Source organism: Myodes glareolus, chromosome 11 (genome assembly GCF_982192425.1).
Source record: "Myodes glareolus chromosome 11, mMyoGla1.1, whole genome shotgun sequence".
NCBI classification, from domain to species: Eukaryota; Metazoa; Chordata; class Mammalia; order Rodentia; family Cricetidae; genus Myodes; species Myodes glareolus.
In genome coordinates, this window is record NC_142036.1 from 54259943 (window position 1) to 54286307 (window position 26365).

Consider the following 26365-nt stretch of genomic DNA (forward strand, 5'->3'; position numbering starts at 1 on the left):
CTTGAAGCAGTTTGGTTTAAGCAAATTTCTGCAGTTAACAGCTTGCATTCTGGTAGCGCTAATCTTTATTACTACTTTTCTGAAAAATATTTATTGGAATAAGAGTAGAACGATGTCAGTATCTTATTTTATAGATGAAATAGCCAGACGCACAAAAAACTTAGCCAACCTTACAGGCACTGGGAGAAGCTGGGATCACTCTGGGTTCTGCATCATTAGGGAATGTAAAAGGCTTTATTCCCCTTCCTACTTCCCTCCTTCCCTCCTCCCGCTCAGGCTCTGTGTCTCCCCTAGGCTGGGCCTTGCAAGCATTTACACATCAGCACACTGGGAGTGTGTTACAAACTGAGATGCTGCCAAATTACATTAGTCTAAAAGGTGCTTGTCTTTTGAATTATTGACTGCATTTTTACACAGTAATAAACTTTAAACTTTTTTTAAGTTTATAAAGTTTTCCTTAAAGACCCTACCTTTAAATATTCACAATTACAGATAAAACACTGAATATACATGTGTGTGTGTGTGTGTGTGTGTACGCATAATTTCAACTAGTCACGGGACAGCAAACATAATTTTCCTAAAATGAGTCCACAGTCTTCTAAGGCAATATTCTGCAGACTCCTTTCCAGCCCAATCCAGCCATCACTTACACTGCCATGCCCATTTGTTTACATATTATCTGTGGCACTTTGGCACCGCAATGGTAGTTACCCAGCTGCCAAGGCCAACACAGGCTCAGAAGCCTAAAATACGCACTAGCTGCCCTTTACAGGAGCTTTCTGTTCTCTAGTCTAAGCTCTCCTCTACCTCTTCCTAAATGAAGTTTAAATTGCATTGCCTCATCTTCCAGTGATTGTCATATAAAATCAGTCCATTAACATAAATGCTGCGATTTTAAAAGTATCTGTCATGTCTCTGAGAACAAAGGGCGTATGTTTGCAGAACCTACAGATATATACAGATATACAAGAGCAAGCAATGCCACAGTTAATCTTAAAAAGCAACAATTTTATGACCCCATCATTCAAGACCCAGCTCCTTTGCAGAACTCAAATCTGAAATCTTCTCTGCTGGAAGACGTTTTATTCCCTTATCAAGAAACTAAAGTCTAACTTAAAAAAATCATTTGGGCTAAACAAATAGCTAAGCAAATGGAAAAAATAGAAATGCCCCTCCATCTCCCCATTACAGACTGTCTGGAAGATTCTTAACTGATACATACACCATCCGCATAGAAACACCCCACTGCCCTTTAAACTAAGAACCTGGGGGAAGGAAGGGGGTGCTGGCGCGTTTGCTTTCCTCCTCCACGTACTCACTTCTCTAAGTGTCTGTTTACACGTGACATCTAAGTGATGTCCCTACACTGCTCAGCAAGCAGCTTTCCCACCTCTACAGTGAACAGGTGGCCCAAGGCATCAGTTGTTTTCATTTTAACCAGCTGACAAGAGCTAGAGGTAACAGACTGAACCACGAGTTCCAGACAGGGATATTCTGTAGAACAGCTAATGAAGTTCTCACAGTGGCAAAATAAAAAACCACATGAGGCTTAGATACAGATACACACACACACACACACACACACACACACACACACACACACACACACGCTTGTTTGACTCCAGAGTTGAATAAATACTTCAAATAGAGAAAAACTTTAAACTGACTAAAGTTTACAGATTTTTAAGAATTAATATGCATTATCTTAAGTATAAGTTTAGATGTGATAATGGATTTTAGTTGTTTTTAAAGATTCATGTGGATGCTAGAGGTAGGTCAGTTGGTAACACAACCCTTCTTGCATGCAAGTATGTAGACCTGAGCTTGGATCCCCAATACCCACATAAAAGCCAGGTGTGGCAACATACACTTGAAACCACATCACTGAGAAAGCAAAGGCAGATCTCTGGAGCTCACTGGTCAACCAGTCTAGCCAAATTGGTGAGCTCAGTGAATGACCTTGTGTCCCAAAAATAAGGTAGAGAAAGATTAAGATTCCTGGCATTGGCTTCTGGCCTCCATACATATGAGCATGGCCACTGCGTATATGTGTGGGTGGTGGTGGTTGTCTTCAACTCATAGACATGTATTCTACAATACAAAACTATTTACAGATGTTATAATTTGATATCCAGAATTTATGTTGAGCTGAAGTATTGAGGGTAGAGATAAAAGGTTAACCCTGAGTTGGTAGCTAAGCTGTGCCTATGTGGAAGACTGGCAAACTACCTATACTAATTTTTCTGTTTGGGCATGTGTGTGTGAAAAAACTATCTTAGTATCTTTTATCTTCATGCTCATCCCATTTGAAACAAGAGAAGCAATGGGAAGCAGCAGCTCTGAAAGAGAAAACAGAGAAGGTCTAGAAGTCATCCATTCTGGAGGCTTTTGAATTGTATGTTTCCATTTGTATAATATTAAAGAGTATATTGCCATGATTTCTGCTAGCCAAAAACAGAGCTTACTAAGTCCACGGGCCTCCTTCCCATGACTCCAGAGGTGGAAGCTGTGGCCATGAATAGCTGTCACTATCATGATGGTGCTAAATTTCATGGTCCAAAGAGACTCCATGATGGGCCTGACCTAATCACTGAGCCCTTTTTCAAAATCAATCTTTTGGCCAGTTATTACATTTAAAAGGAAGGAAGGGAGGGAGGGAGGGAGGAAGGAAGGAGTCAGAGAAGCTTGCCCCTGATGGCATGGAAGAAAGCAAGCATCCTCCCAGTGAACTGCCAAGGTGGGCCTGTATGCCATGGAACATGAGTGGACCTCTGTGCACAAAAAGCAGTCCAGAACTAGCCAGTGGTCCTTGGTCCTTATCACAAGAAAATATACTGTGCCAGTATATTTATGTGAGCTTAGAAGAGGGTACCAAACCCCAGCTGAAAACATCAGCCCTGCCTGACCTGGACTCCTGACAAATGCTGGGTTAAGCCACTAAACTTGCGCTAAGTTATTACACAGCAGCAAAACCAACATGCCTTGAGGACATCTTGAAGCTGAGCAGCGCCACAGTCTCTCAAGAGCTACCTCTGCGCATGGACTCCGTTTCCAATGCAGAGTAACTCCCCAAACATCTTGTCATTTTTTAATGTGCAGTTGTGCAAAGGGTCATGAATCCAAATTTAAGAAACCTTGAGCTTCATGATCTCTGACAAATGAAATATATCTTATTGATACACACAGTATCATGGGTTAGAGTTCCTACTTGAATGGTTTTTATAGTGTGAAATTTCCACGGTGGAAAAATCTCATAGAATACTCAGACAGAACAAGTTTAAAGCAAATGTCACTAAAGTAAATACTTCACCAACTTCATCATTGCAGTGGGTGAGAAATAGACAGTGACTAGAAGATACAGACCAGGTCCCACTACAGCAAAAATGTCTTCCTAGCAGTCTTTCATATTTCAGATGATCTACAAATGCTCAGAAGCTACCAGTTATTCGTGTCCATGGTATGTATCTGCTTAGAGGAAGCATTAAGATACATTCAACAACGGCAACATTAAGTAGCACCTCTGAGCTCTCTGAGGTTCTCCTCACGTGACTGCTTCTAGTTTGCCTTTTTTAAATACATTTTTAATTTGATATTTATTGAGCTCTACATTTTTCCCTGCTTCCCTCCCCCCATCTAGTTTGCCTTTTAAAGACCTTCACTGTGATAGAATTTGCATTCCCTGAAATGTCCTAGCTCAGTGGTTTCTGCTGTACTAATAAATCATGTAACTATTACTATTCTCAGAACATCTCATCATCCTCCAGAAGAAGCCTCATGCTCTTTTTAGCTGTCATTCTTCCTTCAAGTACCATGTCATGCTAACAAACCTCTTGAACTCTCCTTAGAAAATCCTGGCCATGCAAGTCTCAATCACCATTGTGGAAGAACTACAAGCATAAAAAACACTTAAAAACCTGATTTGAGATTTAAGACTATTGTCTCCTATAAACATTTGTGGTGGGATTATCTTTTGTACCCTGGGAAGATGTGTCACTCTGACTGCTTTAATAAAGAGCTGAATGGCCAATAGCTAGGCAGGAGAGGGTGGGTGGGATTCCCAAGGCAGAGAGAGGAAATCAGAGGGGTGAATCAAGGCTCATGGGAGACACCCAAAACAAGCATACAGAATAGAGGTTAAAAAAAAATGCCATGTGGCAGAACACAGATTTAAAAATATGGATTAATTAAGTTATAAGAGCTAGTTGGGGACAAGTCTAAGCTAAAGGCCAAGCTTTCTTTTTTTGTTTTTTGTTTTTTTGATTTTTGAGACAGGGTTTCTCTGTAGTTTTTTAGGTGCCTGTCCTGGAACTAGCTCTTGTAGACCAGGCTGGCCTCGAACTCACAGAGATCCACCTGTCTCTGCCTCCCAAGTGCTGGGATTAAAGGCGTGCGCCACCACCGCCCGGCTAAGGCCAAGCTTTCTAATTAATAAGAAGTCTCCGTGTCATTACTTGCAGGCTGGCAGTCCTATAAAAGATGTCAGCCTACAAACATGGCCGTGGCTGTTCATTTGAAATGATGGAAATGTAGGCCAGCAGATGGTACAGCAGGTAAGGACACTGACAGTGTAAGAGAGGACCAACTCCTGCAAGCTGTCCTATGACCTTCACACATGACAAATGACACACACATATACACATACACACAAAATAAGCAAATAAATGCGGAAATAAGTAAAAAGGAGAGCTGGAAATGTTCCAAATAGGCAAACCATGAGACTTCTCAGAGTGGAAACGATCCTTCCATTTCGGAAATGCTCTCCCGCACAAGGTCATCCATTTATTTTAGAAACCATAGGTTTGATTAAGTAGAGCAAGACTTCTGTATTACAAAAATAAGACCATAAAACAGCATTCTGAAATAGTCACAGCCAACACCAAAGACATGTTCTACATGAGAGAAAGATGTTTTTAGGTGTGGCTTCTACAGTTTATAATGGGGCCCATAAATTATTACGCATATTGTTCCTAAAAGTTAGTTGTTTTCTTGTCTCTGCTACGCTTGCTTAGGAATCTGAATCTGAAAATTATCTTTTTAAAAGCCACTTGAGGGCTAGGGAGATGGCTCAGTGGGTTAAATTGCTTGCCATCAAGCCTGACAACCTGAATTTGATCCCTGGGAGCCACAATATGCAAGAACTAACTCCCGCAAGTTGTTGTCTCACCTCTCAACGTGTACCATGGCACACACATGCATGTGACCCCATACACAGAGACACAATCAATCAATAGATGCTCCGCGACACACACACTTGGTTCTTAGAACCCGGAGACAGAAACAAGCTCTTTCATGGGGATGTGGTGCTGGGAAGGCACCAGCTTGGGAAGCACAGCAAGATGTGCCCTGCTCTGTGGAGCCAGAGTCAGCTAGGAAGCCCTCAGAGCCCGAGCGAGCTGCAAAATTACTTAGCGCCTTTCGAGATTACTTCTGAGCCTCTTCTAGAACAGAGGCTAGGAAGTGCACTCGTGACTACTCTCCTGCCCAGTTTTATTTCAAAGCAGCTCAGTGTTAGGCACTTGTGGCCAGGTGGTTTCTGTTACCTTTTCCTATAACAGTGGATTAAAGTGTACACAGAATCCTCCCCAGGAAACATCTTGGGGAAAAGGTAACTTCCATGTACTTACAGGTTTTTCAGTCACATCTGCCAAGACACCATAAAGCTCCAAGCTTAATGGAAGCAATGGGTCCAGCATATCACATGATATGCACTACACCACCCACAAAAAGAACCTTCCTCACATATGCAAAATTCTAAATAAAAAAAAAACCTCACAATGTTCATACACAATGAATGTGAAACTCTTAAAGTTAGACATTTAACCAGACAGACAGATAGCCTGGCACACAGTATGGCACGCATTAGACCCACACTTCCCAAGCCCAAGATCTTTTTATCTGCTCATATTTTCATGTTAGGACTACCTTGAGTGAATGTGACTGTCCTGAGTCAGTCTCCCAATGCATCTTTCTCAAATCAGCTGTGGAAAATTCTAATGCCTAGCTGAGGTAGAAAACTAAAAGAACAGACACAGTAGACATTGAGGAGGGGGTACAGAAGACCTCAAAAATTCAATCTAGCCCTGACAAGGAACTATGGTTGACTTGTTTTTGATTCTGTGTGTGGTTTGTGTGTATCATATACATACTTATTCATCTGGGTATGTACACCTGTACATGTGAGTAGGTAGGAAGGTAGGCGTGTGTGTGTGTGTGTGTGTGTGTGTGTGTGTGTGTGTGTGTGTGTAGACAGAGGTCAAGTTCACTTGCCCTTCTACCTTGCTCTCCGCCTCATTATTTTAAGAGCAGGTCTCTCACTAAATCTAGAGTGTACCTGTCTCCACTTCCCCAGCTGTGACCACAGGTGACAACACTGTGTCTACCGTGTTAGGTGGATGTAGATATTCAGACTCAGATCCTCAGGTTTTCCCAACATGCCCATCATCCACTGAGCCTTCTCCGTAAGTCCTGGCTTACTGTTTAACTGAAAGCATGCCCCCCACACATTATCTTCACCTTAGCTGCCCAAGAGAGGGTCTTGGGCAATTCATTAAAACCTGACAGCATTTCCACTTTGTGCTCTGAATGACAGGTTTAGGAGGTGCCACTGTTCAAGCTGGACAGTCTCATCTGAGGAAGAAAATGATAAAAGGAACATCACTGTGTTAATTCTTTCCAGGGCTCCTCCTACCCTGCGAAGAGCTGCAGTGGTTAAAGGCTAAAGTCTTCTTTAAAGCATGTTGGCCTTTGACAATGGTGACAGCATTGGCTTCTCCTTTCCCCAAAGCCTTATCTTCCTTACCCAGAGATAATGTGACTGACCTACAAACCCAGGCCATGGGCTTCAAAGCCATTTACTTATTGGCTCTGGTGGGCTTCCCCTGACACCGCACCAGTGTCTCACAGGGTCCCCTGTTGTGCTTAAGGACATAGCCTTAAAATGTGGCTGGTTTCCCAGGCTGTGGTCATGGAAGAATGGAGAAATGACCCCAATGGGGCTAATCCACTGACCTTTACTTGACTTTAACCAACTGCACAAATAAATAAAACCAGCAGGGGCAGTTCCATTCCCAAATGAAATCAATTTATCCCTAAACATGAAAGCCTGTTTCAAAGTTGAAAGCTCTCGGACCATCTAAGACCTGGCAACTCTTGCTCCACAAGGGCAAGCCTAGCCTCTAGGAGGTACTTGGCTGGCCATGTCTGAAGACATGTGGGGTTGTGCTGCAACAGTGGAGAGGGGGTGCCGTGGGCAAGTGCTGGATACATGGCAGAGGTACTACTCAATAGGGCACAGAGCAGACCTCCCCTGCAACAGCATTATCTAGACCAGTCTTCAGCTGTGTTTAGGTTGAGAAACAAGGGATCAGAGAAGACAGGACCATTTGCCAGAACACCACTGGATAAACCTTTGAAGAAACTCGTCTCAGTGCCAGTGAGATGGCTCCACAGCTAAGAGCTGTCTGCCACCAAGATGGCTTGCAGGTAAGTGCTACCTGCCACCAAGACTGACGGCCAGCTTTCAGTCCCCAGGACTCGCACGATGGAAGAAGAGGGCTGACTCTCAAAAGTTGAGAGTCACATGAAGGAGTTGGCATTCAAATTTATTCTCTCCTCTCTCCCCCAGATCCCTCTCCAGTTAGCTTCAGCTGTCAACATGCCACAGCCAGGAGTTACAGAGGAACTCTTGATTAGGGGATTAGAGTCTCGAATCTCGATGAGACTGGCTTGTGAGCATGTCTGTGGGGGCATTTTCTTGGTTGATAACTGATGTAGGCAGCCCAGCCCGCCAGCCCACCAGCCCACCAGCCAGCCAGCCCACCAGCCAGCCAGCCCACCAGCCCACCAGCCCACCAGCCAGCCAGCCCACCAGTCAGCCAGCCCGCCAGCCCGTCAGCCAGCCAGCCCACCAGCCCGCCAGCCCGCCAGCCCAGCCCACCAGCCCGCCAGCCCGCCAGCCCGCCAGCCCGCCAGTCTGCCGTGTGCAGCACCTCCTCTAGCCAGGTGGTCTAGGTTTGATAGAAAGCGGGCTGAGCACTAGCAGGAGAGGGCAAACCAGGAAGCAACATTCCCCATGGTTTCTGCTCCAGTGCCTATCATGAGTTCCTGTCTGACTTCCCTCAAAGACACACTATGGCATGGAAAAAGAAGATGAAACAAACCCTTTCTTCCCCAAATTGTTTGTGGTCATGATGGTTGTCACGGCAACAGGTGACAAACCAGAACACACACACACACAATAAACAATGTAGACACTTTTAAAGAGTTACACATTTAACATCATCAAGGCCAAGGAAGTAAAGAGATATCACTGATGGTAAATGGCCATGCAGAGACACGAGCGCATGGTGAGATCTGTGATGATCAGAGAATAGATGCTCCAGCCCTTCCGTGCCGAAGAGCTCTGCTGGGCTGGGAATGCAGCCTCGTTGGCAGAGTGCTTGCCTAGCATGCACAAAGCCATGCGTTTGATCTCCAGCACCGTGTCAAACAGGAGGGGTAGCACACCTCAGTAATCCAGGATTTCTGAAGGAGAGAAAGGATGAAACTCAAAGCCATATTTGTCTACATAGGCATCTCAGGCCAGCTTGGGACACGGGAACCAACCCTCTGCAGAAGGCGGAAAAACACTTACGGCTAAAACGTTCACAGGCAGCATTAATTAGCCCATGAAGCACTGCTGGTCTTACTCTCGCTTAAAGAGAGTACCAATTTAAATAGAATGGACTATCACCCAAAGACACTGCCTAGCCTCATCCTTTATAGCCTAAGGAATTTCCTGTGGTTAAGAGCTTGGCATTCGCCCCAGAGGAGTGGGCTCTGTCCAGCATGGAACAGGATAGGATCTCAGGTCCATGTCCCAGGGCAAAAGACAGGATGGGAAACTGAACAGGCAAACCCAACAGATGTTATTAAACCAATATTACACAGTGCCATAGAAATTAGGTCATTACTGTTCTGCTGACACTCCACTCCTAACAGCGTATAATTTCCTCCCAGGAGGGTTCCATGTGAACATGCTGTTGTACAAATGAGGAAAAGGAGGCCCAAGAAGTGTAAAGGATTCACTGGGATCACCCAAATCTGAATGCCACACCAGTTGGCAATTTTGTTTTTACTCTGTGCGGCAGCATTCAAGGTATCAAACATTCATGCTGAATTCCTGCCAAATATAAGCCATATATAGATGTTAAATTTAAACCTACTTATAGTTAGTCATGTGTTTCCTTTGGCCCCTATAGATCGATCCCTGAGTATGGGTATCGCATACTCCCCGTTGGAAGCCCTGGTATGTCTGTCCCTGAGTGTGTGCATCTCCAGGAAGGCAGCATAGCCCTGAGAATGTGTGTGCTGCTCTCTGTTAGAGGAATTCCTGGCCCAAGAACACAGTGTAAATAAAGGCAATCCAGAGGGAAACCAGTGATAAGATAAGTGGAATCCAATAACTCCTGGTCCTCCCCTCCACCTACTTCCCTCGTTTTGCTCCAGCAGAAAAACAACCTGGGCACTCGTGGGAGAACTGCAATGTGAGCTGTGCTCTCCGAGGCCACTCCGCTCCCTGTTCCGGGCTGCATGGCTCAGAGTTTGGGAGGACGAATTTCTCAAAAGATCCGGGACTGTGGCTCCCCTGATACAGAACCAGGCCATGTGAAGGCAGCCCCATGTCCTTCAGAATAGGACAGTTGTGGCCGAGGAGGAAACTATGGATGGATGGATGGATGGATGGATGGATGGATGGATGGATGGATGGATGGATATGTACAAACATAGATAGATGATAGATAGATAGATAGATAGATAGATAGATAGATAGCTTGATTTTAATCTTCAATCAGCCCTTGACAGAAAACATCACAGGCAAAACACCACAGACCTGGAGTTCTATAGTTACAAGTGTTACCTACTCACAGAATCTGAAGCCTTAACTGGGTCACAGAGTTTTTCTAGCTCAATCTAGTCTTTATTCTTCATTTAAAAAACACAAAAACGGGCCTGTAGAGATGGCTCAGCAGTTAAGAACACTTGCTCTTGCAGAGGACCTAGCACCCACATGACAGTTCCCTACCATCTGTAACTACAATCCCAGGGGATCTGATGTCCTCTGAACTCCAGAGGCATCTATACATGCGTGGTGCACATCAACACATGCAGGCACACATAAACAAATTCATTGGTTCTTATTAAAAGCACAAAAGGATAAAAGCAGGCCTGTCCGTTTAATCCTCAAAGAACTCGCTGCAGTCAGCCTCAGTCATTGGCTTCAATTTCAAGCATTTATTTATTCTTCATCCTTCTTGATTTTTAGTTCACTTACCACTGAGTGCTAAGCAATGTGGGGAGCACTCTGGTACAAATAAGATTGCCACATACAAAACAGGATGGGGGAATAAAACAGAAGTTATTGTCCGATTTTTTTTTTTTGGCACCATCATCCAGAATCAAAAGCCACTAATACTGAACTAATTATAACCATTAATCCAATGTCTTTTCTTTTAAGTCTAAATGCTGGCCCTGAACATGAACAGATCACTCTTTTATGGCATTCTCTATATCCTCCTTTCCTTGTGTCCCAGGGATGGAACTCAGGGCTTCAGGCTTTCTGGCAAGCACTTTACCCACTGACTGAGCCACCTCACCGGTCCAGTCTTTTAAAAGATATTTCTCAACGACAGTTTGTAGTAAGTTCTCGGGATCCAGGAGGGCCCTTCCCATGGCAAAGTTGCAGACTTCAACATAACGTGTGTCTAAACTTTCACTGCTTAGCTGTGTCAAGCTGCTTCAGCACAAGTATCTAAGTCTAGGCACACAGGGACAGCCTAGCTCATCTGGTAAATGCCACTGAGCACAGGTCCTCTCTTGTACAAGTCTGCAGGAGCTTTACGGGACAACAGGGTGTGATGGGCCCAGGGAATTCAGGGGGAAGGGAAAGCCTAGAAGCGGCACCAAAACATACTGCTAATACCTGTCATTCCCTGGGAAAGGGAAAATACAGACTGCGGCCCTTGGCAAGCTTTTAATGAGCTGTCTCTAATTCTGACCCAAGTTGCAAGAGGACAACTAATATAATTCCTTGGCAAACCACTGGCAAACCTTGCCTCTAGCTTAAAGGGTCTGTAGAAACTAAACTCCGTCAGTTCATTTTATAATATGACACTTCCTTTTGCCCCTGGCAGTGATGGCTGTGCTGTGAAGAGCTGTGATGTACTGTGTAGTCTTAGTCTCCTTTGTATGAACACACACACACACACACACACACACACACACACACACACACCATGACTAGAGTTACAGGTGCACAGCTCAAAAACAAGGTGAATCTAACCATATTCTAGACCTGGCCTGACCTCTCTAACGACAAAAGCCTAGCGTACAGCTAGACTTTAATAAGAGCCCATTTTTAAAATATAAAAGATGGGCATCTGCTTCTCCCCAGCAAAACTCAAAGCTAAGACCCGGGCAATCTACTTTTGGAAGTTTAAATTCCAAGCGCCCATCAGGCAGGCAGTGCTGCCATTTGCACTGCAAGTATTTTCTTCTGAAGTGAACGGGACAAACACCAGCTCAATCTGCCTGGCAGGAAGACAAGGAACTTTCAGCGCTAAACCTAATGCAGTTTACAGAAGGAATGAGCTCAGGTTCTTGCTAAAGGTGAATGACATACTTAAGAAATACAGCAAGACGGATGGGGCGGGGGAGCTTCCCAAGTCTGGCAAAGGAGTATTATGTTTCAGTAGCCTAATGGCAAGCAGGCGTTGTGCTTGCATTTTCTCTTCCTGGCAGTCTCTGCAGCTTTCCCATTATTCCCCTAAATTGCCAAGTTTCTCCTCTAGTCAATTGTCTACATCAAATATCGTCAATGTTGCACAATACTGAGTTCGATGCCAAGAGAGAACGTCAGGAAGTCACACCAACTACACTGGAGGGAAACACACTTCCCTAGTTTTCCACATTTAATTCACAATGGTAGCTGTGGTTTAAGAACTACAGCTGTTTACTTGGCTCTGAATTTGCTACATTATAATGAGTCTCTTTTGCGGCAGGGGGAGCAGGAAAGGGTTATTTTAATGCCTAAGGATGTGAAATATCAGATTGCATGCTTAACTACTGCTCAAGTTTTTATTATTTTTTGTTAAAAGAGCTTTCAAAGTTTACCTTAAAAGGGAAGGAAACAGAGATGTTGGGGCCCTCTTAACTGTTAAAGGAGGCCTCTGTTGCCCTTTACTAGGTGAAAAGCCTGTTCCCAGATGAAGAACTCAATCCAGTGAAAAATTATCTCACAAATAGGGTCTAAAACTGGACAATCTCCAAAAAAACATTTAAATATAGAATATAAAAATATTTCCTGTTTTCAGATACTCTGTGTACATGAAATATGCATGTTTTAATGAAATATAGCAAAAAAGGAAACTCAAAAGCTTTATCATTCAAATGCTAAATGTGGCATTGAATGTTGTAGCTCAGCTGACAAGGTGCCTCTCAGGCGTGCACAAAGGCCTTGTTCAGACCTGGCTGAACCAGGTATGAACCAACTGTAGAAGCGCAGGCCTCTAGCAAAAAACTTGGGAGACAGGCAAGAGAATCAAAATCTCAAGCCTGCCCTCCATTGTAGAAATTTAAGGACAGCCTGGGATATATGAGACCTTGTATCAAAAACTGGGGGCGCAAGTGAGGGGTGGACACAGGACCCTTGTTGCTATGCTCTGAGGATTCAACAAGTTCAATCCATTCTTACGCTATGAAAGCAAACCCCCTTGTTGATGCTCTGTTCTCTGCTCCTGAGACAGCGGGAAGGATCCCAGAAGCTAAAAAGCGGACAATATCTTTCTCTGCCGTCTGCAAGGTGGAATATAGGTCACTGAGATCAGCTGCCATCTCCTCTTCATCTGTCCTCCTTTCAATGGGGATGCTAATGAGCTGAGGACAGGGTCTCTGCGGCAATATACATACAAGACAGTGCACTCAGTAGGTAACTTCAAAATCGATAGAGTCATCTCACCTCAGCCTGCCCTAGCCATTCTGCCAACAGACCAGTCACAAGTCTCAAACAGAAATGAAGGACCACTGATGGCACCCATGCAATCCTTTGAGCTCCTAAAAAAAAAAAAAGGATGCTGTGAATATTTAACTTGGATACTAACTGGGAAGCTTTCTTGCATTGCCGAGTTAACACCAGAACAAGTGACAATTATCAACCTTGGCCAAAGTGGGGCAGGGGACAGGCATACTTTCATTTCAACTGAAGTGCCCTGTAGAGAAAATAAGTTGGGCAACCAAAACTGGCAAAGTTTTGTTTTGGTTTGCTTCCTGAACTATTAGAATAGAGACTTAAGACTTGGAAGCACAAGACTAGAGGTTGTGAGGGAAGATTCCCACCCCAGTGACAAGCTCTGTGGGTCATTTTCTGAACCAAACACCTGAAACTCTCAGTGGTACTGAGTTTTGTGGGAAAGGCTTGTTCCCTCTGATGTTGCTCTAACTTTGAAGTGTTTTCACAGAAGAACCTAAGAGTCTCAAGCCAAAGCTATACTCTAAATATTTACAAAATGAAACTGTTTCAGTCTTAACTGTGTTTTGTTTTTAAACACCTGTTTGTCCCGAGAACCACATTACCAACACAAAAGCAGCCTTTAAAACAACGTAGCTCAAATAAAACTATCCACAAGCACATTCTCAACACTCAGAACTATCTGCCAAGGATAGAGAGACAGGATTCAAATTCCACTCAGGGATGAGACTGACACGCCATGCGGCTCTCCCCGCTGCTCAAGACGGTGCCCACTCCAGACCCACAAGATTTGCCCACTGTACAACACCTTTACCCACACCAAACAGATGTCCTCTCCTCGAGAAGGCCTGGAACAGACCCTGTTTCTAGAACACTCTGCCCCAGATGACAAAAGACTGCTGTCTCCCAGCAACTCCAGGAGCCCCTGGTGAACCGACAAAAGCTTCTAGCTATCTTTGCCTTCGGTTTTCTCCCCAGCTTCCCCCCATACACCTTCTGGGAAAATTATCTGGGCCAAGGAGAGTACAACTAATAAAAGTATCTAGTTAAGGGTACTAAGAAATTATAACAAGAAAACCAACAGGTGAATGTATTCCAAAAGCAATTATAAAATAACAAAATATATCATCTTTACACTTATGGAAAAGAATTGTAGCAAGATATGTTGACAAAAAACAGCAGAGGAAGTATTACAACAAATTATATAACTATCAGGAGACAGAATACAGACCCTGGATTTCCAATCCTCCTCAATATTCATTTAACAAATGCTTATTAGAAAACATGTTCCACATTCTGGAAAGACTGAGAAGACAAAGAGCCTGCCTCCAAAAAGCTTAGCACAGAGAAGCAAAGACGAAGACGCTAATAAATGAAGGGCATTTTCCCATTATGATAATTTCTAGGACAAATATAAAAATACATACATATACACATAATAAAAAGACTGATCATCTCTGCTGGTGCTCTCTCACAGGGATGTAGCCACCTACTTAAGACAAGGTGTTGAGTGTTAACCACGTGGCACAACAGCCCATGCATTAACCGCACATGAATGCACTTGCACAGACACTCCTGTATACACCATTCCCCATTTCTGAGAGATAATTCACTTGGAATAAAGTGCAAGCAGGTGATGGGAAACAAACATCTTAGAATTTAATTGCCTTCATCAAGAGTCGCAACCACAAAATCTACACAACTAATTGTGACTATGTACATAAAAGTCCAGATGCTTAAGATAATAGTAGTATCAAGTATATCATAAACTTAAAAATAGTACTTATAGCTGCCTTGTCTGTTTTTAACAGTACACCAAGGATCTTGGTTTTGGGGTCAGCAACACAAACAATGCTACAATGTCAGAGCCAGGTTTACACCTTCTGCTATTTGGAGGAGGGGTCATTTTCAGAATTGCAAGACTTTAAACCTAGAGTCAACATTAGGAATTCTTTGAACTCGCCTGTCCACACTATCAATGAGAGAGGGCAGGTGCCCCCAGAGGTAGTGGGTTAACCCATGGCAGGGTAGCACATTGAGAACTGGCACAGGACTTAGGCCTCCTAGCTTCAGCATGGAGAGCTTCACTTTTAGAGACCTTCAGCAGCTGGCGTTTAGATTTTATGAAAATTATTGCGACAACTGTGTTCCCACACTTCAACTTCAGTTATTAATTGCCCTGTCATTTTCAGGTAATGGCACCTCAGGCTAATTTCTGACCAGGGAGCTTTGTAGGCCTGGACAGAGTGACCTTGCTAGGAAAACTACCTCCAACACTATTTGTGGAAAGATACAGTTCGCTTGATGGAGGAAAGACATCTTCCAAATTTAGTTCGCCTTAAGACAAAAGCCCCAGACAATTCATTTTGAGATGGTGTACGAGGGAGGAAAAGGGGTCCAAGAATGGTGTCCAAGCTATGTAGGAGAGAATAGGGGGTGTCCCAAAGATGCCAGAGGGTGAGGAAGAGGGAGCAGCTGGGCCTAGGGCAAACATTTGACCACACCCCCGGCCACGCCCTCCCAGCTGCCCGCAGAGCCACAAGGAATTGAAACACCAGTGTGAGCTGTTAAGATTCCGAAGGCAGAAGTCGCCATGGCAACCGGATTCGTCTTGCAGGCAAACTATGCTTCAATTCACTAGGTCCGGCACGAATCTCAAGAAACTACCAATTCAATGGGGGCAAAACGGTCACGGGCAGCATTTGCTATGGATGCTCTATGGAGGTTGAAGGTGGGAGAGAGGGACTGGAGAGCAAAAATCTATTCCTGAGTCCAGTAAAACATGTTATGGGGAGGGGACACAACGCCCCAAACCTTGCCTGTAAGCAACGTGCAAAAGACCTTAGAAGGGTTTGATGAATGTGTGAGTAAACGAACGAATGAAGCTGACGGAGAAAAGGGAGAGAAAATCCAGAGGACTTTCGAGTTGTCGGACCGGGCCTCGCCTCGCTCTAGTCTCCAGTCAGAAGACAAACAGCTGGTTTAGCGCACCAGTTGGATAAACCCGATTATCCAGCCTCCTGCCCCCACAGCGAACCTTATCATTAGGTTACCCGGCACCCCGGCACCCCCAGGGTTCTAGGGAGGGCGTTTAAGCCCCCGCCCAGGTGTCCTTTGCAGGGCTCGATTCGGCAGAGCCAAGACTGAGACGCGCCCTCCAAAGCAGGACGCGGGGAAACCCGGTCGGGTCCCCGGGAGGCGTATCTCCCCGTGCCGCAGCCAGCCGCCGTCTCGCGGCCTCCGCAACGCCAGGCTTCCCTCTTCTCTCCGCACACAGTAAGCATGGACACTGCCTGGATTACAGTCACTGCCTCCGTTTTAAACACTACGGCTTGACATGAAGGTGCCAGGGATGGTGGGGGACCCGCGGCCACCGCAGTGCCCACGATCTTACAGAGCCAGCGGCCCAGGAACGCCACCCGCTGCGGCAGCTCCCGCAGCCCTGGCCCCGGGGAACCCTCGGCCGGGAGGCGAGCTATACCCGGCCGGTTCCACTGCCACAGAGCGCCGAGGAAAGAAAAAAGGGAGGGACCCCATCCTCGGGGACGCCTTTCCTTCAGGCTCGCCTCGCTCCGTGCGGCGCTGCAGCCATTTTCCAAAGCCTAGTTTGGCAGCCCGTAGCAGTCTCGGTCCCGTTCCCACCCAGCTCCAACCTGAAGGACGAGTTTAATATTTACCTACTGGCCCGGGAGCTCCGGGAAGCAGCCCGAGGGAGCGCCGCCAACAGCGCGAGGAACCAGCACGCCCACCCTGAGCCACGGTGCGATGCCGCTAATGAATGAGTAGGGCGGGCGAGCCGAAGCGTCCCCTCACCTGAGCAGCTGCTGCATGCTGAAAAGGCCGCTCTGCGTTCCCGGTACAATGGGATCCGGTTAAACAGTTCCCTTCACAGCCGCTCGTAGGTTACCAACTCGCAGGTGACATCACCCACGCCTCGTCTGATAGGATACAATGTGGCATCCACTGCGCATGGACGCCCTGGCTGGGCCCTTAGGATTCAGGGAATTGTAGTCTCCATCCTGCAGACAGAGGCGAAATAGCCTTGTCATCCTCGCCAGCAAGAACTACAGTTCCCAAGGTGCCTCTCTTCCCCGCTGTGCCCGCCCCTCCCCGCCCCTCCAGACCCGCCCCCTCCCCGCCCTCCAGTAGAGTAGTGCCCGCGGTGGTCGTTCAGAAGCCTAGCTGCAAACTGCTTGGCCGAGAGGGAGGGGCACGCAGCGGCCGTGCCCTTTGACTTGACCTCTGTTCTGCCGACGAGCGGGTAGGCTGCGGGACAAGGGGCGTCCTGAACTCGCGCACACCTACTGGGCACTTCTGATCGACTGGGCTCTCCTGCCCCCAGCTGGGAAGGGTCCATAAAAGCCTTTCTCTGCCTTCCCTACTCAAAGCCACTAATTCACAGGACTCCAGGGGTTCTGGGTTGAATACCGAGCCGGTATTTCCCCGGTCCCCAGGGATCAAACAACGCCAGCCGTGGAAGGGAGGAATCCCCTTGCAGCACACTCGCTTCAATTCACGTTCCTTCTCTCTTTCCTTCTCCCCCTTTTAACCAAGACCGAGTAGCCAAGAAGAAAGCCGGGAACAGCGTAGTCGGCTGAACTGACAGAAAAACTGGCGGCTGTCACTAAAGGAAATGCAGTGTAATAGAGGACAGAGACACAGTCACCACAACCCTGCGTCCGCAAGCCTGCTACTGTGGAGATAGTACTATCGCACAGCCATGCTTTTGTTCATCTCTGAAGGGACTTCCCGCTCTGGTGGCTCTCAACTCTTCCGAAGACAGCATGCATGTTTAAAAATGTTAGTTAATTGTGCATTCATAAAATTGAAAATCAGCAACCGTCGCTCCCCACACATTTCCTTTTAGAAATACAAAAATGTTAAAGACCTTAAAGCAGTGTTCTATCAGGGTTGCCCCATCTTCAGACACCTAAATACATATTCAAATGGCATGGAATTCTAACCCTTCTGGCAGATTTTGGTTTTAATACATAAAAGTTTTCAGGGTCGTTATCAGGTTCAATGAATACCAAACATGCACATTTAATGGGGCAGGGTGGGGGGACGTTGTAATCTCTGGGTGTCTTTTTACATAAAAAAATGCATTTATTCAACTTTCAGTGGTACTGTTGTGATCAACTCACATGTCCACTTCACCAGCAAAGTTATGATTTCACATCTCAGGAAATGAAGACTGACAATTAAAATTTCCAACAACCCTTCACCTAATTGCTGGTGGACTACCACCACTCATCTCTCCCTTTTTACCTCGAAACAGTAAAGCTCAAGGGAAATACATTCTTAGAGCTGGATGATGGTCGTGGAGGAGAGGGGAAGTGAGGGGAAGTGTTCTGTGAAAGAGGAGGATTACTGCTGAATTCCTATTTTTTTCGGCAAGCCTGTTCTGTACACACCAGCCTATTTTCCTCCGCCGAAGCAAGATAACCCTGTTGCTCTTCTGATCTACTCGGTCCATCTCAAATATTATCTTAAATGGAACCCAGACAACACAAATGTTCCCTTGGCCATCAGACCAAGGGAGCAAGCAGGGATGCTCCAGCTAATGGGTAGGTAGACTTAATGTATTGCACAGTTCGCTGTGGGAAGATATTCAGAAAGAAACCCGACCTGGGATGGTTCTAAAGGCTCCCTCAGTCTTATAAATGTGGGAAGCTTTTAGGTGGAAACAGGCAGTGAACTTGAAATTTACTGAGTCAATAAATTGAACGTGGAGCCTTTCTATCTGGCAAGGTTTGCCCTTGTAGATGAAAGCATGTTGTTAAAGCAGGCTCAGAGAAATAATTTTCTGGAAGCAACTGCCTTTCAGCAAGCTATCTTGGCTCTCAGCAGTAAAGAAAAGGAATAGACTCTTGCCCAAAGCAAAAGGATCCGTTCTCTATAACAGTGCTACTGTGTGTGTCATGTGGCACAGCTGATCTCCACATATATGAGGGGAGTCTGCACAAAAGACAAAACAGGGAAGTGTGTGTGTGTGTGTGTGTGTGTGTGTGTAGATGTGAGATGTCTATCAATCAACTCTAAATATAGATAACAAAGAGATGGCGCGGTGTTTGAAAATGGTTTTCTGTGAGTGGTGAGGAAATAAACTGATCTCTGCACACTGTTGCGTTGGTAACCAAGGGAAACAAGATGGCTCTTTAGCATCAGAAATGCCATCTGTAGACCTGAAACCAGTGGAAGCTTAAACATTTCCATGATGACATAGAGAATCTCATATTCACACATACACACTTTCACACACTCATTGTATATGTCTGTATTGAATTCTTTCTGTGAGACTCAGTCTCAAAAACAATGCAAAGCCCTCATTCTTTCTAGCTTAATTTGTACTCCAAGCCAAAAAGATTTCTTGACTTTCTCCCTATTATTTTTAAACAACTGATCCTCTCCTAGAATTATCTTACAAAGACTCCACATCACCCAACGATCACCAACTATTAATTAGGAACACTGGGAGCCATCGAGAATAGACTTGTCTCTGTGAAGAGGATGGGAGACAAAGGCATCATGGGGCATGTTGCTGATGTTTCAAAATAACATCTCCAGTCTCTGGTTACAAGGTTTTCCTTCAGGGAGGGAATAAGACACCAAGAGAGAATGTGACTGTTTATCACCTTACATGTGTTGCCATGTAACAGCTTGGTATTTCACAACGGTTACGGCTTTTTGTTGAGCCTGGGTTTGGGATTGAGCCATTTTACTATTTTCAGCCCTGCAACTTTGCTTCCATGCATAACTTATTCTCTTGGCGCCTCAGTTTCCTCACGTGTACAATAGAATTAGTAAGAATGCTTTGGGGTACTAGATGAGGCATGTAGGAACACTCTTTTGAGGGAGAAGCAGAGTTGGGTGTTAAAGATGCTTTAAAATCCACTTAAGCATGAGAGTTAAGAGAAAGGCAGGCTCTCAGAAGGAAGTAGGACACACCTGAAAGCAAGGACCTGGGTTTCATAAAGAGCAGCAAAAACTAAGGCTTAGTCAGATGTGAGTGTAATATTCTCAATAGAGAGTTGCCGCAGGCTATTGGCCGCTGTCCACAAACTGATGATAAGGGCCTATTGCCGAAGACGCAACACTTACATGTCTCATTGAGTACAGGGAAGTCAAGCTGCTGTCTAAGGAGAACCTTCACATCTACTGATTAATGTTCACAGATCTGGAAGGTGTTCTGCATGCTACCAGGGAGGGGGGATGCAAGCACCAACCCAGCTACAAACCCCTCCGTCTATAGTGATGACCTGCCCACAGGCTATGCTGGTGCAATGATGGCATAAACCTTGGCAGTGTGACCAACCACTGTCTGATTGGATTTAAGGCCTACACCGTGAGATAAAACCCATGCCTGAAACTGCTCAGGTGGCCATGAGCCTGAAACTAGATAGGCCAGAGTCCAAAGGAAAACCAAACTGTTATTCCGCTAAAGGCACTTAGCAATAAAATGACTCCTAATGACTAATGTTATTCTGTTAAAGGAACAAGGCAATAAAACGAGTCCTATACCTACAGATCAGTGTCTCGCCCAGCCATTATCTGTCTCCTACAGTTGAGAGAAAATAATGCAAAGACCCACAACTGGACAGAGACCTTGGAACACTCAATCCTGAATGGGCTGTCCTAAGGGCCTGGGAAACGATGTGAAAGAGGAAGCAGAAAGATTGTCAGAGCCAGAGGGGATGGGTGACACCAAGGAAACAGAGTCGTCCAGACACAAGAGGACTGAAGAAGACACGGGACTCTCAGGGACTGCGGCAACACGGACAGGCCCTGCACAGGTCCAAGCCAAGCCAAACTCCAGGACTGAGAAGAAGTGGACATGATCTCCCATCTCTAACCAAGAAACTTTCTCTATTTGACACCAGCTTGCAAGGGAAAATTGGTTTTCTCCCATAGGGTCTCACTGGGGACACAAACCCTATTTAAGGGCAGACCCCTTACCCGGAAGCTGATAGCCAGCACCAAACAAATTCAATGGTATTTTGTATACTTTTCATCTCATATTCTTCGTTTGGGCATTTTGACCTTACTGGTCTTTTGCTTATATATTATGGTTTCCATGGTTTCCAAGTTTGTGCTTTTATGGTGTGTATGTGTGTGTGTGTGTGTTTGCCTGTCTACATGTTCATCTATTTTATCTATTTTTCATGATTTTTCCTTGTTATTTTTTTATTTGGTTGTTTGTTTTCTAAAGAGAGACCTCATGAGGTTGGAAGGGTGGGGAGGCACGGAAGATATAGGAGGAGATGAGGGAAGGGAAACTGATCAGGATATATTGTATGAAATAAATTATTTTCTATAAAAAAAGAGAGGGTGCTAGAAAAACACTTCTGAAACTGAGAACTATAAAAAAAAAACTTAGTTCTTACAGTCAACTGCAATTTTCTATGCTGTACCTAATGTTGAAATAGTTAATCAAAACTCATTTAAGTCCACTCTTATCCATGACAACACACGATTAGGAATTATATTACGTGTACCCCCCATCTTACCCTCAGCCACAAGTAGGCAAAGAGAACTTAGAAGGAAAAAAGAGAGAGAGAACTCGACAGTGGAATGGTGCTGATCCTTGGCCCACTCTTAGATCCTTGACTTCTTTGTCCATGGGGCCCAGTTGTGCTCGGTCTCAGGTGGAGCCTTTCCCAGGCTTCCCAGTTGGAGAGGCTCTTCTGAGACTGGAGGCAGAAGACAGGGAGAGATTCACCCTTTCTCTTCCTCCCTGGAGAAGCTCTGGATAACATTTCTTTGGGAAATTATGGTATTTCCCTTGTTAAAGTTCCAGCTTCTTCTAGGTCACCCTGGCCTGGATTAACAACACTTTTCTCCTTCTGCTCCTCCAGTCTAGGAATGAAGATGGCCTCCTGCTGATGATTTCTTGGCTCCATTTTAGCCTTCTGAGGTCTTGTGTTACAGTTCGCTGTTCCATAATTGCTCCAGTTTTTAGAAGGACAATTGTTATAATGAAACGCTAATGTTCTCACGTCTTAGCTAAAGTTTCTCCGGAAACAGACAACAGAAACTTTCTATGGGTAGCTTATGTAAGACGAAGAACTTATATAGCGATGTTTATCCGATGGAACAGGAACCAGACTAGCTCCTTCTTGGGCCTATGTCATGGGCGTTTCCAGACCATCCCCAGTAGCCTCATCTTAGAGGTGCCTTTTTGTCCCACATGTCGGATTCCTGAGTGGGGCTGATTGCCCAGTCTCAGGGCAGTTATCCCTAGCTTACTACCCACAGCCATGGCTTTCAGGGTGTGGATCCTCAGAGCAACAACATTGTCAGCATCTCCGAGCTCATGAGGTATAGAAAGGCCACCACCAGCCACCACCACCCTTGCCAAGCACTCTACCTGCTTCTGACACCCTTGATTTTACTCTAGCACCTCGCCTGTAGTGAGGAGACAGTGTGACTCCAATGTGACAGCACGGGGCCTGTCTCTGCGTGTCTGGGAGCCTTCCCAGAAGGCCAGCGCCACTGGAAACCTCGTGATAACGTCAAGTGACATTGTGTAATAAAGCTGGCCAACCTGTCCGGCTCTTTATAGGGGCTCCTCTCGAGGGAAGAGGACTTCGTAAGGTTCTGAGCCAAACATTCAATTTAGCTCCCTCAAAGGTATTTGGAAAATATTCATCTCACTGAGGATGGAGAACTAGAAAAGCTGAAGGGCAGAACAAGGGGAATGGGAATGGGAATGTAATCATACGGAAAGGCAAGGCCAGTTGTAGCAATACCGTCAGGCACAGTAAGAGGGAGGAGAAAATAGCTTAGGCAGCCAAAACCCTGTGATCAGTCTCTGAATGGTCCCAGGACATTTGGGGAGACACCTGTCCCCCCCCCCTCATATGCTTCATATATCTCAGCTTCCCCCTCTTGCCAGCTGCTTCTTATCTGGCTGACCCATCTATAAAACCAATGCTACTTAAGTTTTTGGCAAATGACCCTGTATGACTACTTTAAATTAATTAAAATTGGCTAAAGGGACTGGAGAGATCACTCGGTGGTGACAAGTGCTGACTGCTTTTCCAGAGGACCCAGGTTCAATTCCCAGCACCCACATAGAAGACCCTTTGAAACTCTGGTCCCAGGAGATCTGATGCCATCTTCTGGCCACTACAGGCATTGCATGCCTGTGGTGCACAGGTATACATGCAGGCAAAACACACATACAGATAAAATAAATGTTAAAACTGTTCCTCGGAGCCGAGCAGTGGTGGCGCAAGCCTTTAATCCCAGCACTTGGGAGGCAGAGGCAGTTGGGTCTCTGTGAGTTCGAGACCAGACTGGTCTACAAGAGCTAGTTCCGGGACAGGCTTCAAAGCTACCCTGTCTCGAAAAACCAAAAAACAAAACAAAATAAACCAACCAAACAAACAAACGAACACTGTTTCTTGGTTAAATAAATAAATAAATAAGTTAACCATGCTTTCATGTTCTCAGTCACCACATGAGGCCGCGGCTACTGTACTGGACCTAACCTGTATTCTCATCGTTTCTAAAATGGATAGCGCTGCTTTACAGCCGTCTACCCACAAATTTTTAATCTTATCACACCAAAATCCAACTTTTCCTTGCTCTTTCTTGATAGACAGAAGAAAATGGAGAGGGGAGGGAAAAAATCCAGCTTATCTTCTTCCCCACACACCCCTTTGGTTTTTTGAGACAGGGTTTCTTTGTAGCTTTGGAGTCTGTCCTGGAACTCACTCTGTAGACCAGGCTGGCCTCGAACTCACAGAGAATCGCCTACCTCTACCTCCCCAGTGCTGGGATTAAAGTTGTGTATCATTCCTGCACAGCCAGTTTATCATTTTAATATATACCACGTGTAAATCACTAGCCAGTAAATCACTAAAAAGACACAGAACTCCAAAGGAAAATGGCCAATGATTTTGTGCAGGATATACACACACACATGCAACACATGCATGCCTGTATGCTATACATATTCAGAGGTACTCAAGATTATTAGGAATTATAAAGACCCAAATTGGAAACTACACAAGGCAAACTGACATCATAAAGGAACAAGCTTAGATATGCCCCCATAAAGCGTCATTTGAAAATAATGGGCTGTCTTACAAGACGTAGTAGCCAAGCCCTGCTACCCAGAAATGAAAATTGAAAATTAACAAGCGATCTTCATATGAAAACTGTGGATTAGCTTTATAAAGTGATATTGAATGAAGGCTACATATTAATATGATTGGATTTAAATAAAACAATATGAAGAAGTAAAACTATCTTCCGAGAGTGCATAGAGCAGGGAGCATGAAGGAGGACACTGGGAAGCTGATACTTACCAAGCTTCTCATTTGAGTGCTGCTTGTGTAAAAATTCCTTACGCTGTACACTCATGGCTTCTCCACATTTATGTATGTACCTTATACGAAAAAAAAAAACATTGCACAAAGTAAAATTAAGCCAGATTACTCTAAGACTATTCTCTCAGGAAATTACTTTGTGGGAAAGATAGGTATAGTGGCATGCCTGTAATCCCAGCCCTTGAAAGACTCAACCAGAATCACAGGTTCAAAGCCTGTCCGAGATACAGTAAGACCTTGTCAAGGAGAAGGAGGAGGGGGTAGGAGAAGAGTGAGCGGGGCACAAGGGGAACAAAGAGGGACAAGAGCAGGAAGAACAGGAAAACCAGAAAATTTCTTCATGTGCAGAGTCCAAAAGAACCTGTAAGTCTGGCCACCAGGAAAACAAAGGCCCTAAATTCCAGACAGTGTGAGAGATTGTCTCAGGGAAATCTACAGGGCTGCCATGTATAGGAATGGTTTTTCAAGACTTCTGATCCTCACTTTCATACTCTTTGCTGCAGAGCTTTGGACACACGGGACTTGGCCTTATGGAGCCTCAGCCAGGGGAGGTAGCCAAATAGGCAAATAGAATCCTTGTGTTGTACCTAAGCCTTCCAAAACCAGCACCTGTGGTGTTCTGTGACCTCCACAGGACTTGCCCTTCCAGCAGCAGCAGCAGAGACTTACTCAGATGCCTCTGGCCTTCCTGGACCAGATGCCGTTGGTTCTGAGTCTCTCGGAACTCACCCTCTTCAATTACTCCTGTCGCCGTAATTCTGTACACAGTTCCCATGTTTCTGCAGAAGATGATCTCGGTCTTGTCCCGGAGATAACAATGGTGTTTTAGTAAATGTTTGAAATAAAGATTGCCCATTACCCATTGCCTGTGCACAAAAGATATTTTATGTATTTTGAGATCCTTGTTCATTGGGTTTTCCTAATTATCATAGTTACTTGTGTTCTTTGCTGAGAATTTAGAAAGCGCTACTACTCACGCTTTAAGCCTACAAATCAGGAAGAAATATGTCTCACCCCCCTTCCTTTTATTGAATTTAACATAATCAGCCCTTGATCCCCTACATGGCATCTTAGTATGTGAAGGTCATCTCTTATAAAAGGAACTGCTCTAACTCTTATGCATTAACAATAATTTTGGTAGTATCATACATCAACTCTTTTGTCTTTTTTTTTTTAAGGTAAGGTCTCATGCAGCCCAGGTAGCCTTGAGCTCAACATGTAGCCAAGGATGACCGTGAACTCCTGATCCTCCTCCTACTTCCTAAATGCATGGGTCACAGGCATGTTCCACTGTATCAAGCTATGCTTTGTCCTCCGAAGTAGAGAGACAGAGTAGCAACAGCAAAGTATTTCCATTTAAAGCTCTGTTGCCCGAATACTCAGATATTCGCTATATTACATATGGATGTTAAGGTTGCTATGCCCCATTACCTTCCATGTGGGTTCGGCATCCTCTCTGAAAGAGCTGAGTTATGTCCCAGAAGAAACATCAGCTGAGACAAGTTCTAGTGTGGTTGAGCAGTTGAGAGAACAATCGGGAAGGAACAGATGTCCAGGAGAAAGGGAAGAACTCCTCATACTGCCTAGTTTCATGGCCCTCTCGACCCTTCAGGTATATTAGTCTGCTATGGCTGGGAAACAAAACATCATGTAATATTGCCACACACAGTCAATGCCTGTCTATAGATAGCTGCTCCCGAGGGCGTTAGGAATGGTTAAGGTTTCGCCCTTTCTCATTGGTTTGTTGCTGGCCATATCCTCTATTTGTCTTGTCCCACTGTCTTCTATGCATGTGTTTCTGCCCCTGTGGCCAAGTTCACTCCTTTTATAATGACTCTAGTTGTATTTGTTTACTTAAACTTGACTACCTTTATTATTCAAGATGAGATCATTTCTTTCTTCTAAGATCAGGAACAGAATTTAACCTGCAACACTCAATAAACCCAAATCACAATGGTATAATCACACAGACATTCGAGCTGTAGAGTCTTATCAGGATGATGCGATCGAAAATCAGAAAACAGCC

At 45.0% G+C, this 26365-nt stretch overlaps 1 protein-coding gene and 1 long non-coding RNA gene across 6 annotated transcripts in view; one reads left to right on the forward strand and one right to left on the reverse strand.

The window, feature by feature from the left end:
• The window catches only part of Daam1 (dishevelled associated activator of morphogenesis 1), a 164208-nt gene extending 147249 nt beyond the window's left edge, over positions 1–16959 (reverse strand). For 2 of the 5 annotated variants that reach the window (XM_087911763.1, XM_087911758.1), the window contains exon 1: positions 16817–16959. The gene's annotated coding sequence lies outside the window, so the exon portion shown is untranslated. Of the gene's footprint in view, positions 1–12994; positions 13090–16680 lie in introns of all 5 variants that reach the window. The other 3 variants (XM_087911760.1, XM_087911761.1, XM_087911759.1) reach the window with 3 other exon arrangements.
• A 175-nt stretch (positions 16960–17134) lies between these two features.
• Positions 17135–18117, forward strand: LOC125388078 (uncharacterized). The gene is made up of 2 exons (XR_007228108.3): positions 17135–17264; positions 17558–18117. It is a non-coding gene; the product is annotated as an uncharacterized LOC125388078 (long non-coding RNA).
• The last annotated feature ends 8248 nt before the right edge of the window (positions 18118–26365 follow it).